The sequence below is a fragment of the Anomaloglossus baeobatrachus genome, chromosome 11 (genome assembly GCF_048569485.1).
Source record: "Anomaloglossus baeobatrachus isolate aAnoBae1 chromosome 11, aAnoBae1.hap1, whole genome shotgun sequence".
NCBI lineage: Eukaryota > Metazoa > Chordata > Amphibia > Anura > Aromobatidae > Anomaloglossus > Anomaloglossus baeobatrachus.
This window is the reverse complement of record NC_134363.1, coordinates 17516094-17531188: the sequence shown is the minus strand read 5'-3', so window position 1 is coordinate 17531188 and position 15095 is coordinate 17516094. Positions and strand designations below refer to the sequence as shown.

At 44.5% G+C, this 15095-nt stretch overlaps 1 pseudogene; it reads right to left on the bottom strand.

The window, feature by feature from the left end:
* Nucleotides 1–8466: 8466 nt before the first annotated feature.
* Nucleotides 8467–14697, bottom strand: LOC142256733 (phospholipase A2 inhibitor and Ly6/PLAUR domain-containing protein-like; annotated as a pseudogene).
* Between the last annotated feature and the right edge of the window lie 398 nt (nucleotides 14698–15095).

Here is a 15095-nt window from a genome sequence, read left to right as displayed (position 1 = left end):
TCACTGGGCCACACACACCCCACTTGACTGGCATCGGTTGAGCTCCCTTTTGAAAAAGAAAAAGATGCTTTGCATGAAGCACTCTCAAAAATACGCGTGCCTTTCCCGTCCCCTGGCTGACCCAGGGGAAGAAAAGTCCTCTGAGAGCCATGACTTGTTCATCTTGGTTCTTTTAGAGACACAGCGAGGGGACTCCAACCACAGTCTCCCTCGTTTCCACTCACTGGGCCACACACACCCCACTTGACTGGCATCGGTTGAGCTCCCTTTTGAAAAAGAAAAAGATGCTTTGCATGAAGCACTCTCAAAAATACGCGTGCCTTTCCCGTCCCCTGGCTGACCCAGGGGAAGAAAAGTCCTCTGAGAGCCATGACTTGTTCATCTTGGTTCTTTTAGAGACACAGCGAGGGGACTCCAACCACAGTCTCCCTCGTTTCCACTAACTGGGCCACACACACCCCACTTGACTGGCATCGGTTGAGCCCCCTTTTGAAAAAGAAAAAGATGCTTTGCATGAAGCACTCTCAAAAATACGCGTGCCTTTCCCGTCCCCTGGCTGACCCAGGGGAAGAAAAGTCCTCTGAGAGCCATGACTTGTTCATCTTGGTTCTTTTAGAGACACAGCGAGGGGACTCCAACCACAGTCTCCCTGGTTGCCACTCACTGGGCCACACACACCCCACTTGACTGGCATCGGTTGAGCTCCCTTTTGAAAAAGAAAAAGATGCTTTGCATGAAGCACTCTCAAAAATACGCGTGCCTTTCCCGTCCCCTGGCTGACCCAGGGGAAGAAAAGTCCTCTGAGAGCCATGACTTGTTCATCTTGGTTCTTTTAGAGACACAGCGAGGGGACTCCAACCACAGTCTCCCTGGTTGCCACTCACTGGGCCACACACACCCCACTTGACTGGCATCGGTTGAGCTCCCTTTTGAAAAAGAAAAAGATGCTTTGCATGAAGCACTCTCAAAAATACGCGTGCCTTTCCCGTCCCCTGGCTGACCCAGGGGAAGAAAAGTCCTCTGAGAGCCATGACTTGTTCATCTTGGTTCTTTTAGAGACACAGCGAGGGGACTCCAACCACAGTCTCCCTCGTTTCCACTCACTGGGCCACACACACCCCACTTGACTGGCATCGGTTGAGCTCCCTTTTGAAAAAGAAAAAGATGCTTTGCATGAAGCACTCTCAAAAATACGCGTGCCTTTCCCGTCCCCTGGCTGACTCAGGGGAAGAAAAGTCCTCTGAGAGCCATGACTTGTTCATCTTGGTTCTTTTAGAGACACAGCGAGGGGACTCCAACCACAGTCTCCCTCGTTTCCACTAACTGGGCCACACACACCCCACTTGACTGGCATCGGTTGAGCCCCCTTTTGAAAAAGAAAAAGATGCTTTGCATGAAGCACTCTCAAAAATACGCGTGCCTTTCCCGTCCCCTGGCTGACCCAGGGGAAGAAAAGTCCTCTGAGAGCCATGACTTGTTCATCTTGGTTCTTTTAGAGACACAGCGAGGGGACTCCAACCACAGTCTCCCTGGTTGCCACTCACTGGGCCACACACACCCCACTTGACTGGCATCGGTTGAGCTCCCTTTTGAAAAAGAAAAAGATGCTTTGCATGAAGCACTCTCAAAAATACGCGTGCCTTTCCCGTCCCCTGGCTGACCCAGGGGAAGAAAAGTCCTCTGAGAGCCATGTCCACATTGTCAGTGGACAGACACGTGTGCTTATCTGCCAGCAGACCCACAGCAGCACTGAAGACAGGTTCCGAGAGAACGCTGGCTGCAGGACACGACAAGATCCCCAAGACGTACGTGGCGAGCTCAGGCAATTTATCAAGATTGGAAGCCAAGAATGAGCAGGGCTCAAGTTGCACATTAATGGAATCGATGTTTCCTTGCATATACTCATATATCTGTGTGTCCTCCTCTTTTTCCTTGTCCAGCTCTTTTGTTTTCGCATGAGTATATGTCCTTGTCACTTTCCCATGTGTTGTGAGTTGTTTGTGACCTTTTGGACACCTTTGAGGGTGTTTTCTAGGTGTTTTTCTGTGTTTGTGATTGCCTGCCATTGTTTCCTATGCAGTTCGAGTTCGGTTCGTCGAACGTTCGACGAACCGAACTCGAACGGGAGGTCCGTTCGGCGAACCAACCTCGAGCCGAACCGCGACCGGTTCGCTCATCTCTAATCAACATGTAAAGTGAATTATTATTTAGAAGTTAGCATGAAACATGTAATGAAGTTATGGCAATTCAAAATTAAGGTATGCAAATTAAGTTATGGAATAGATCTCAGGTAGTTGGTCGGTTTCCCTTTTAGTTGAATCACAGCTTGTTTTGTCTTGGTCAAACTCTTTTGTTTTTCTTTACAATGCTTTGTCTTCCTGTTTCATCTCTAGTCAGATGTGTGCACTTTCTCGATTGGTATGTGTGGCGCCCCTGACCTGGTCAGGCACCACTGAGTACTGCACCCATGATGGGACAGTGCTTCCAGGTAGTTCTAAAGGCCGGAAAGAGGTGTGTACGCACAGACACATAGCAACCAGGTCTCCCACACCATTAGATGGGACCCTTGGGCAGTCCCTAGAGGGGTCTGGCCTTCAATTCTTGTCAAGGGGTGTGGTGGAAGGGCTGGGAGCTAAAATGCAGAGGCTGTCAGGAAAGGAATGGAGCAAGCTAGTCTGGTAGTGGTGAGCGGCGGTTGCTAGGAGACTCAGACGTGCGCTCACACTAGTCAGACCCTGCACGTGAAGAAGCCATTAGCGGGGGAGAACGGTTACCAGTCAGTCAGAAAGACCGAGAGAGAGTCAGTCGAGTATGGGGACTGCGGGTGACTAGGCATGTAAAGGGAACAGGTCCCTAGAGTAGACTCAAGTTTAACTATCTGCTAAACCTGCCAGTGAGGGGAACTACAAGTACCTCACCAAACACATATAGTCCGAGCCTAAGCAGCAATGCAGGGACCCATAAGGAGACAGAGCCAGAAGCCATCTCACCTCATCCATGCTGCCGGCAAATGGTCCAAAAAGTGAAGAAAAGGCAGTAGTTACTTACCTGGATAGACCCCAAGGTACTTCAAGTCAGGGGTTATCTGAACAAAGAGTGCTAGGAAGGTGAGTTAAGGGTTACCCTCAGACTGGCCTGAAGGAGCCCTGGTTCAACCTGGTTTATCTCAGCATTGCCCGGGTCAGCTCACCCCAGAAACATCTAGAAGTGAGTAAAGAGCAGTTGAAAGACTTTCTGGACTGAGACTGAGTTATTCTGGGACCTGTTGTTGTACACACCCGAGCCCCTGGGGCCAGCCTCACTCACGGGAGGTCACACCATCAGACTGCAGACCCCATCAGCCCCAGACGCTCGTTAAATTTGCAGTGGCGGTCACCCCTATCCCTGACCACAAACCGTGAGTGGCGTCACGACACATATATACAAAACCGACATACCTGATGCCATATACAAAAGAAGGTCCTGTGGCATCCCTGAAGCTGGATCGATGTCCTTGGGGCGGCACGGCTTCACATATGCCCAATCAAATTTTGTGAGGGGCTAGTTGTACATAGTATTCAGATAAAATCAGCAAACAGAAACGGTTCAGCTCTACCTTGATAAGCCCATTCCGGTGCAAGGGAGGAATGAGCTTGTCGGGTCCTTATGTTGAGCGGGTCTCGGGTGCACGTAGACAAAGAGAAGATGAAATTGCAAACATCCATAGAAGTAGAATATCACGGCACATCCAGTGAGTATCCCAAAGGTGCTTTATTTCTTTCCAGTGGTGCATTAAAATAGCAGGCAATGGACCGGGTGCAAAACTTTTGGGAAAATGGCCATTTCGTACCTCTTGGTACTTCGACGGGTCCACACAAGCCGTCGAAGTACCAAGAGGTACGAAACGGCCGCCGTCCCAAGGAGACCTGCACCCGGTCCTCTGCCCGCTATTTTAATGCACCGTTGGAATTTAATAAAGCACCTTTGGGATGCTCATTGGATGTGCCGTGGTTTTCTACTTCTATGGATGTTTACATAGTACTCACATAACTCATTGCTGGCTATATTTCTGGATGGATGGCTGTCTGGACCTTGGTTATGGTTTTCTTACTGAGACATTGCTATTCCTTGCAGTTTGTTTTGTGAATACCTTCCCAGTTATCTTCTATTTTGTTTCACTTAATTGAACTAAAGCGTTTCTACCTAATCTGCTATTCTTTTTTGTTTCTTGTATTCCATCATTCCTGTATGAGTGTGTTTGCACATTTCTAGTCCTGTGTCTCACCCTTTGCCTGTGTGAACTTCATTTATGTTTTTTATTGCTTTTGTGTTACACACACTTGCTTTGCACACTGCGACATCGCAGGTGCGATGTTGGTGGGTTCAAATCGAAAGTGACGCACATCCAGCGTCGCAGTCGATATCGTAGTGTGCAAATCCTTTTTGATATGATTAACGAGCACAAAAGCATCGTTATCGTATCATCGGTGTAGTGTCCAACATTTCCATAATGCCGGTGTAGCGACAGGTACGATGTTGTTCCTTGTTCCTGTGGCAGCACACATCGCTGTGTGAAGCCGCAGGAGCGAAGAACATCTCCTACCTGCGTCCCGCCTGAATGCTGAAGGGCGGAGGTGGGCGGGATGTTTACATCCTGCTGATCTCCGCCCCTCCGCTGCTATTGGCCGCCTGCCGTGTGACGTCGCTGTGACGCCGCATGACCCGCCCCCTTAGGGAGGAGGTGGGTCGCCGGCCAGAGCGACGTCGCAGGACAGGTAAGTGCATGTGAAGCTGGCGTAGTGATAATGTTCGCTACGCCAGCTATCACAAGATATCGCTGCTGCGACGGGGGTGGGGACTATCGCGCTCGACATCGCAGCATCGGCTTGCGATGTCACAGCGGGCAAAGTACCCCTTAGTTCAGAGCTTAGGCTCCAGTTAAGGACAATCATGGTCAACTGTCGATGAGTTGGGGCGACATTATGTGCTCTTAGGGTGTCAATCTCTGCTGTCAAACAGGGATACATTAGGGTCAGGACTAGGAAAGTTATAACCTGATTTGGGACCTGTGGATTTCAGTTTTTACAACTCCCCTTGTTTGTCCATTCCTGTGAGAGTGTTAGGGTTTAGTTGTAACTGAGAGCATAAAATATCACTGAACAAATGTGAAGTGATGTTATTGGAATTACATTTGAATGATGTCACTCATGCTTTTGCAGTGATGTTCTACACTCTTCCTGATGTAGGCCAGAGTAGTTTATGCCTACACGGCACTGCGAGGCTTTTGCGTGAGCGCAAAATCTCAATTTAGTTTGTGGATGATGCAGGACACATGATGCCCATGAATCAAAGAAGGTGGATGTGATTACAAGCAGAGATGAGGGACAGATGACGCAGCAAGGATAACCACATATAGCGCGGTATAATATATCAAACGGTTTTTTTTCGGTGTGTACAGGGGTAGTCAGGAACTGATAAACATGTTTGTGGAATGTAACAAAGGAGCCGTTAGAGGGGTCATTTGTTCATAGGCTCAAAAACTGGTAATAAGTAGAAATGAGCGAACCTGAGGTTCGGTTTTCGAACTGAACACAAACTAAAAAACACAGGGCTCAGGTTTGGAGTTTGGATGAGTTGCGAGCAAACTTAACATGTGCAAACAACGCTGTGCTCAAGTAGACTTGGTGCTCAACCCAGAGTGAGCCACTTGCAGTGTTTGAACATCTCGCAATGAGGATAACAATAGCGTGATCAGATGTAGTGTGCGAGCGAAAAAAAAAACGTTTCAAAAAGTCCACCCACCCTCCCCCGGAAGTGATCTGCTTATGGCTAGCTGTGTGTAGGTGTAGACTCAACCTGCCAGTCAGTGTTTCCAAACGTCATTGTGCAAGGCAAGGTTCGGTCATGTAGAGGTTTGGTTCATTTGCGGCTGGCAAACCGAACCTTCAAAGGTTTGCTCATCACTAGTGGTAGGTTTCCTTTAGGTTTAAAGTTTACTTTCAAGTACAATGCTTTGTGATGTCACACCGAGTACAAGTGAAAACTCAGGTTACACATTACAGAACTCAGGAACTAAAATGGTTCATTAGTTAGTCTCCTAAATAGTGATACTGGTTTTATAGTGTTTCTGGATATGAAAACTAGAACCGCTATATGTGTTTTTTGGGTTAAACATATTGTATAACCATAGTTCATCTTTTTAGATGTAATAAATGTTAACTTTCATCATTGTCTGCCTCCTAATTATTTTTCATTTTTTCATTTTCTCTTTCATTCTTTCACTTCGTCAGCTGTTGTCTTACCTTCTATTTACAATGTGGAGAAAAATTGCCAAATTCTTGAAAACTGGCGCTGTTTATACTGGCAGGCGATTTGGAGTCAAAGGCGCATGATTCATGAAGAAGTGAGTTAGGCGTACTTTGCGACATCGCTACTGCGATATCGCCGGGGTCAAATTGAAAGTGACGCACATCCGGCACCGGTAACGACGTTGCAACCTGTAAAGCCTAGATGCACCGATAAACGATCGCAAAAGCATCGTAAATCGGTGATCTGTGTAGTGTCGGTCATTTCCATAATTTTGCTGCAGCGACAGGTACGATGTTCTTCCACGTTCCTGCGGCAGCACACATCGCTGTGTATGAAGCCGCAGGAGCGAGGAACATCTCCTTACCTGCGTCCCGCCTGCAATGAGGAAGGAAGGAGGTGGGTGGGATGTTTACGTCCCGCTCATCTCCGCCCCTCCGACTTCTATTGGCCACCTGCCGTGTGACGTCGCTGTGACGCTGCACGACCTGCCCCCTTAGGAAGGAGGCAGGTTACCAGCCAGAGCGATGTCACAGGGCAGGTAAATGCATGTGAAGCTGCCGTAGCGATAACGTTCGCTACGGCAGCTATCACAAGAGATCGCATCTGCGACGGGGACGGGGACTATCATGCTCAACATCGCTACAATTAGCTAGCGATGTAGCAATGTGCAAAGCACCCCTTATTATTATTAAATTTGCTGTATCTGAAAGGTGTTTACCTCCATATACTGCACCACAAATCCTCCTCCAGTCTCTAAATTATGACATAAGGCACAAGGCCTAAGATAGTCATGAATTAGACAATCGGACTTCAAAACTCTCAATTAAGCCCCTATCTCCCTAGGTCCTTCAATTTTGGTGGAACTGGCCAAAATTTGTCAAAAAATGTAATAGGTCTCAAAATTCTTGAATAATTGGGCCCCAAATTTTTTTTCAACTTTTGAAAATGATTTACATCAGAATTTTGTTATAGATTATTATTTATTATTATAGTGCCATTTATTCCATGGCGCTTTACAAGTGAAAAGGGTATACATAATAGGAACAAGTACAATAATCATCAACATTACAAAAACAGACTTGTACAGTAGGAGATAGGACCCTGCCCGCGAGGGCTCACAGTCTACAGGAAGAGAGAGGACCCTGCCCGCGAGGGCTCACAGTCTACCGGAAGAGAGAGGACCCTGCCCGCGAGGGCTCACAGTCTACATGAGGAGAGAGGTCCCTGCCCGCGAGGGCTCACAGTCTAAAGGAGGAGAGAGGTCCCTGCCCGCGAAGGCTCACGGTCTACACGAGGAGAAAGTACCCTTGAATGCAATTGTGGGAAGAGGAGATAAGAGAGGAGTAGAGAAGGAGATCTTGAGAGAATCTGTGTGCAGGTAGGTAGGGAGACTAGGTCACAGATGTAAGGAGGAGACAAGTTGTGGATGGCTTTATAGGTCATGGTTAATGTTTTCAACTGGAGTCTTTGGGCAGTGGGAAGCCAGTAAAGGTATTGGCAGAGTGGCAAGGCTGGGGAATAGCGAGGGGAGAGGTGGATTAATCGTGCCGCAGAGTTTAGGATAGATTGGAGGGGTGCAAGAGTGTTGGAAGGGAGGCCACAGAGCAGGAGGTTGCAGTAGTCGAGGCAGGAGATGAAAAGGGCATGTACTAATGTTTTTGCTGATTCTTGGTTAAGAAATGCACAAATATGTAGCTTTATTGAATCTGGAAGTGCATAGCACAAACAAACGTCATGATTTTTATTTTCTAAAAAAAATGTTTTCTTTATTAAAAAAAATGGTCAAAAATAGTTTGTATTCTCCAGAAAATACTATTTCCCTTCTATAAAAAATAGAGATAATAACTCATTGCTTCAAAAATATTTATTGAAGAGTTCAGATAATCACATCCTAATTAAAATATAAATATATATTTTTTTTAATATGAGCAGTCCATAAGATTAAATGCCTTCATCTTGATCAGTGACCTATAACAAATGGGTTGTGACATACTATTCATCCAGTATCATATACATGTAGTGTTGTACGTCAACCTCACAGATACTTTGTTTTGTATTTTATTGACTACAGTATTCAGAAAAGAACCCCAGCTCCCAAATTCAAAACCAAGAAAAAAAGTATCCTATGTAATTTCTGATTAAGGAAAATTAAAGTAAAATCATTAGAAGGCGGAAACTTCATTGGTGCTCGTTGGATTTCGATGGAACAGAACAGTTCACGTATTTCTTGTCTAATACGTTAACCCCAACGCCATTATCAAAGCTGTATTTGCAGGCATCAGAATTAATATAACTTTTCACAGAATATTTCTCATCTTTTTTACCTGTAGACACAAGAACAACAAACCATTAAAATTTCTGCTGTTTTCCTTTTTGGATTTTGCAAAAATCTTTTCATGTACCATTACAACATATCTTGTGTCCCAATCTTTATAGCAGGCTCAAGTGCTGAGCCTACATGTTTTACAGCAGATGACAGCTGTGTTACATTGAGTTGAGCTCTGTACATTATTAATAACTCCTTAAATACAGCTGTTATTTTCTGAACGGGGCAATCAAAGCACATTCTGTGGGGGCAAGCCACTTCACTTCCTTCCTGCAATGCTCCTGGGGATAACATAACAGTGCTCATGTTAGGGAAAATAGAACCTAAGGGGTACTTTGCACATTGTGACATTGCTAGCCGATGCTAGTGATGCCGAGCGCGATAGTACCCGCCCCCATGGCACATGCAATATCTTGTGGTAGCTGCCTAGTGAACATTATTGCTACGGAAGCTTCACACGCACTTACCTGCCCTGCGACGTCGCTCTGGACAGCGACCTGCCTCCTTCCGAAGGGGGAGGGTCGTGCGGTGTCACAGCCATGTCACACGGCACGCGGACAATAGAAGCGGAGGGGCGGAGATGAGCGGGACATAAACATCCCGCCCACCTCCTTCCTTCTGCATAGCTCGTGGAGGCAGGTAAGGAGATGTTCTTCGCTCCTGCGGCTTCACACACAACGATGTGTGCTACCGCAGAAACAAGGAACAACACCGTATCTCCTATTGGTGCGACATTATGAAAATGTCCGATGCTACACAGATCACCGATTTACAACGCTTTTGTGATCGCTTATTGGCGCATCTAGGCTTTACACGTTGTGACGTCATTACCAGCGCCGGATGTGCGTCACTTTCGATTTGACCCCGACGATATCGCAATAGCGATGTCGCAACGTGCAAAGTCCCCCTTACTCCCCAATGCCGTACCTACACCCTACTTGTTCCTGTCGGTATAGTATCCCTAGCTACATAGCACCCTAATGGTTCCCGGACAGGCTGGAACAACCCTAACCATACACCTGGACACCCACAACCCGGACCTGACTGCCCAAAAGGCCGTCGGGTTGTTCCACATACCTCTTGAGGAACTAGAGGTGAAGTCTGCTGTGCACTACAAACCAATATAGGGCACGCATGCAGAGATAGACAAGGAACCAAAGTGGGGAAACATAAAACACATGCATAAGTGGAAATATGTGAAATATTAAATTCAAGCAAGAGTAAGGTCCTACAACCTAACAGCAAATAGAAAAAAGCTGTAGGTAAGACAGATGAGAAAGCTTAAGGTGGTTTCACACATCCGGCATTCCGCTGGTTTGCCGGATCTGGCACCGTCCATTACAGTGCAATATAGTACAATGCCATCGCAGCAAGCTCCGGTCACATGCTACGGTCACAGCATGTGACCGGAGCTTGCCGCAATGCCATTATACTGTATTGCACTGTACTGGATTGCCGGATCTGTGTAACATCTCAGCCGATGCCCAGTAAAGCTGAGCATGTAAGGGAGACCAGCCAGCATGATGGATTCTGCAATGTGAATAGAGTCCAACGATTTAGTAGTACTCCGCGTGTGAGGAACCGGACAGCGCATGACGCATATTCAAATTAGTATTGTATTAAGTTGAACTTAATTTCAAAATATGACAAAAGGATTATACAGCCATTGTAACCAGCCTTTTCAGGGCTTAGATTATGTTTAAGACAATGTACAATATCTATTGTGAAATCTGATGACAGATCCCCTTTATGAAATATAGATTCACTCACCTGGATCTACCACATGTTCCCGGTAATCATAACAGCGATCCATGGATCCAGTGCAGTTCATCTCCTGGTGACTCTTACATTCCTCTACAGTACCGTTACAGTAGGCGGTTGGACATGTTACACCATTTGGTGTTGAATCTTCTTCAGGAACTGGTGGAACACACACAATGATTGTTTTAATTAAAATTTTAAGTAGATTGTCAAGAAAACAATGTCCCTTCTTCACCGCCAGTGCTCTAACCTATAAAATTCTGTAAGTTCTTATGGACCTTGGTCATCAGTAAATTATTCCAATTATTAACATTGTGACACTTACTTTCATAGTCATCAGTGTTGCAGAAATCCCCTTCGCAGCATTTTGTATAACTTTGACATTTGAATTTTTTTTATGCTATTGAGCCTCTCAATCCACACATGGTTGCGTTGGCGCAACCTTTCAGTATTGACCTATAATCTCTTCCATCTACAAAGTAAGTAAATCGACAATAGAAAACCAAAAATTCAAGAGGGATACTGTATTTTTTGTAAAAGAAAAAAAATAAGTTGTACGCACCAATGTTCATGTGCTAGGACATAGTCATACATCGATCTCCAAGGCATTCATCCTCAGTCCTATTACATGTTGTAGCGTTGCGACATAAACCAGATTTACATTTATAGGAATAAACTGTAAAATAATGGACAATCCATTAGCAGTTTTTGTGGACAGTATAAAAACGGGGAATTAAGGTAAAAATTACTAATTTTTATTGTAAGTAAAGTCATTGTTTTCATAATCATAGCCAACAAGAAACATACATTAGTCATTGTCACCTTAAACCTACAGTGACTTGAGTTCTTGACTCGTCTTCTATTAAATACAGAAAAACTTGGCACATCAAAATGAATATAAGGACTTTATTACATAAGCAATCCAAAAAATCCAAAAAATGTTACGTTTCGACCCCTATATGTGAGTCTTCATCAGATACAATAGATTCTTGAGTAGGAATATACCTTTAAGATTGTGACACTATCAAAATCAGAGATGCTGCGCTCTCCTCCCTGTGTGTAATACACTGCTACACTGCACCATTATATCTATTAGGCCGGGGCCACACGGGGATTAATGCAATCCTCGCATAACACTCAGCTCACGCTGGCAGTACAGCAGAGCCGAGTGTCATGCGAGAATTCCTGCGACTGATGTCTGACTGTGCGACATGACCTCAGCTGCGGGGAGTGGGCCAGCGCTGCAGAGGGGAGGGAGGGATTTCTCTCCCTTTTTCCCATAGCAGGCTATTGAGATTCTCGCTCTGCACTCGCGGTACACCGGTGTACACGAGTGCAGTGCGATTTTTCTCGCGCCCTATACACTTGAATGGGTGCGAGAGAAAGAGTCTCGCATTACAATCGGTCCGAGTGGAGCGTGATGTTTTATCGCACTCCACTCACACCGTTTTTTTCACCGTGTGGCTTAGGCCTTAGGCCTAAGAAACACGGCATGAAAATTGGAGAGAGTGGAATGCGATAAAACATCGCTTTCCACTCAGACCAATATTAACCTATATGCCAGCACCCATGAGCGATTATTTTCTCAGCCCTAATTGGACCAAGAAAACAGTCACAGCATGCTGCAGATGCAATGCGATCCTCTTTCTCTCGCACCCATTCAAGTCTATTTTGCGAGAGAAATATCGCACTGCACTTGCAGTACACCAGTGTAGAGTGAGAATGGCAATAGCCGGCAATGGAGGAGAGAGGGAGATAAATTCTTCCCTCTCCTCCTCAGCGCCGACCCTCCTCTCCTCAGTGCTGGCCTGCCACTCCTCAGTGCTGGCCCGCCCCCCACAGCTGTGGGCCAATTGCATGATCGGACCTGAGTCGCAATGACACTCGCATGACACTTAGCTCCCGCTGTGCTGCCAGCGTAAGCCGAGTGTCATGCGAGGATCACAGTAGTCCTCGTGTGGCCCCGGCTTAAACACCATGTATACATTTGCCACAAAACAGAGTAATAGTACTGGGAGATGGCAATGTCAGCCCAAATGCTCACAGCAAAGGAATCACTCCAAAAATAGTATTTTAAAACAGGAGAACAAGGAGTTTGTTGGTCAGTAATGGACGAATTTTATTAAATACAAAAAGGACACATTTAAAAAGATATCTGAAAAAGCATAATATTGTGACAGTACATTAATAAAACATGTCACAAAGAGTTTGTGGGTAAGAGGGTCTATCAATAATAAGGACTGCAAGGTCTATATAGCAACACCTTATAGTAATAAAGTACTCAGGTGCAACAGTGCACATTACGAACCATCAGGCATCACTATAGATGATAGTAAGACAATGACAAAATGAATAGATAAACATACCCAGTCAAAGTGCAAGTGCCAGTCCACGGAGAGAAAGGACCCCGACGCGCGTTTTGTATGCCTGTATTACCTCTTAATCGTGGGGATTATACAAAACAGCAATCTGATTTATCTATAGATTTTTAAAGTGTCACCCTCTTAAAGACATATTCCTCCTCAAGAATCTATTTTGTCTGATGAAGACCCAAATGTAGGGGTCGAAACATTACATCTTTTGGATTTTTTTTTTTATTGCCTGTATAATAAAGTCATTTATATAATAAAGTCCTTTATTTAATAAAGTCCTCCATTTTGGTATGTCAAGTTTTTACTGTATCTAACGATGGGTTTGAACCCTTCTTGAACACCCATAATACCAAGTGTGCCATAAACCTAATTCTACTCGTCTTCTATTAAAATTATGCTTTTACCAGTTTTTCCCTGTTCCACACCAGGTACATTTAAGGGTTGAATCATAAATCTACTTTAAACATTTATTTCCCATCTGGTTATTAAAATAATTTTCATAAAACATTTTCAGTTCATTTTTATAATTAAATTGGTGTTTTTGCTGACATCAAGGGAAATTGTAAAGCAAAAAAGGATAGTTTTTGAAATATCAACAAAAACATTTTAAATTCTGATCAACCAGACAACATCCAATTTTTAAAGATATATTGCAATTATTAATATAGGACACAGTTTTGTGCCTTTTAAATTTTGTTCATTCAGTGATGGGTGAAAATGAATGCCAAATGGAGGGTTATACGGATGAAAAATCAGCCATTTTTTTGGATGAATTCATGTGAAGTTATCTAAAGGTTGATGATTGGTTCCATAACACCACTGATGGAAGAGATTAATCTTTATATACACTCCTCTCGATGTTTTAGTGGTGAGTTTATGTATGTAGTATTTTGATACATATTTATGAAAGATTTTTTTTCAGTAATGAGCGAGCACTACCATGCACGAGTGCTCAGTGCTCGTAAAGAGTAACTAATGCTCGGATGGCCATGACTCAAGTATCAAAATGTCACACTACACTATGAAGGCTGCTAAGGGTGCCAGCAAAGCAGGCTCAGAGTGCAGTTAACAGACAGACCAAAAGAGGGCAGTCGAATAAGAATAGTTAGTTATCTGAGTCAGCAGCAGGAAGTCAAGACAATTACATAGGGAGAGATAAATCATGGTCAGGTGATAGCCGAGGGTCAGGAAGCTGAGGAATCATACAAAAGGGAGGGATGGGAGCCGGAGTCAGGAACATGGATATAGGTCAGAGCCGGGAAGTCAGAGTACCAAGGTAGGGGGAGGACAAAGAGATCAGGACTGGGATCAGACAGACAGGGAGGGATAAACAGTAAGCAGGATTGGGTAGTCAGGGACCGGGACGGACGGACAGACAGATGGAGAATATACCACTCTCCATCAGAACACGGTAGTGGGAAAGGAGGACATATCAGGAACACTCACCAGAGCCAGTGCATGCACTGCAAAGCAAAACTATCACTGGCGCCGTACTGGAGGTGCAGCACAAGGATATAGTGCTCTGAGACCCGAACGAGGCAGAGAGGAAATAACCCCTCACATGACCAGGCCGGCGCTGGGGAAACCCAGTGGCATATACCAGCCAGGATTATGACACCAAGTGTCAAGAAAGACAATTTAGAACTCAAGCAATTTTTTGGACAATTTCCCCGAAAAGTGCTCAAGTACATGTGTTGCACTCATATGAGCATTAACTTTTCATTACGAGTATTTATTTACCATTATTTATTTTACCATCTGTGTGAACGGCATAATCTTCACCAGATTAACTAAACTAGTCCAATATTCATTGCAATGTGTAGTGGCAAAAAGCATAGAGAAATATAAAGTTTTTTAATGCTGTGAGAATATGTTGAATAATAACTATAATGTCTTACCGGAGATGACAAGAGCAGAGATCACGCAAAGCAAAGGGACCAGGTTCTTCATTGTGGTTGAACGGGCGTCTTCTCGGATTCTCTTCTGCTCGTCCTGTAGTTTGTACACAGGGATCATATATATATATATATATATATATATATATATATATATATATATATATATATATACTCTTTGGAAAGTTATCACGGGATGGATGAGATCACTCCAAAAATATCTACCATGGTGCACCACACCTTCCAAGCATGCCAGAATAAATATACTTCCCCAATATTAACTGCCCTGATGGCCTAAAATGCTAGTAATCCATCAGAATATACAGTAAGTCAATTTGATTTTGCCAAAAAGTAAAGAACACGTTGTCTTGTTTGTTTTTGAATATGTGTTTACGTTCTATGAGTAATTGTAACAGGGTAAATTTTGGTTGTGTATAGCAGGTGCTAAATGTT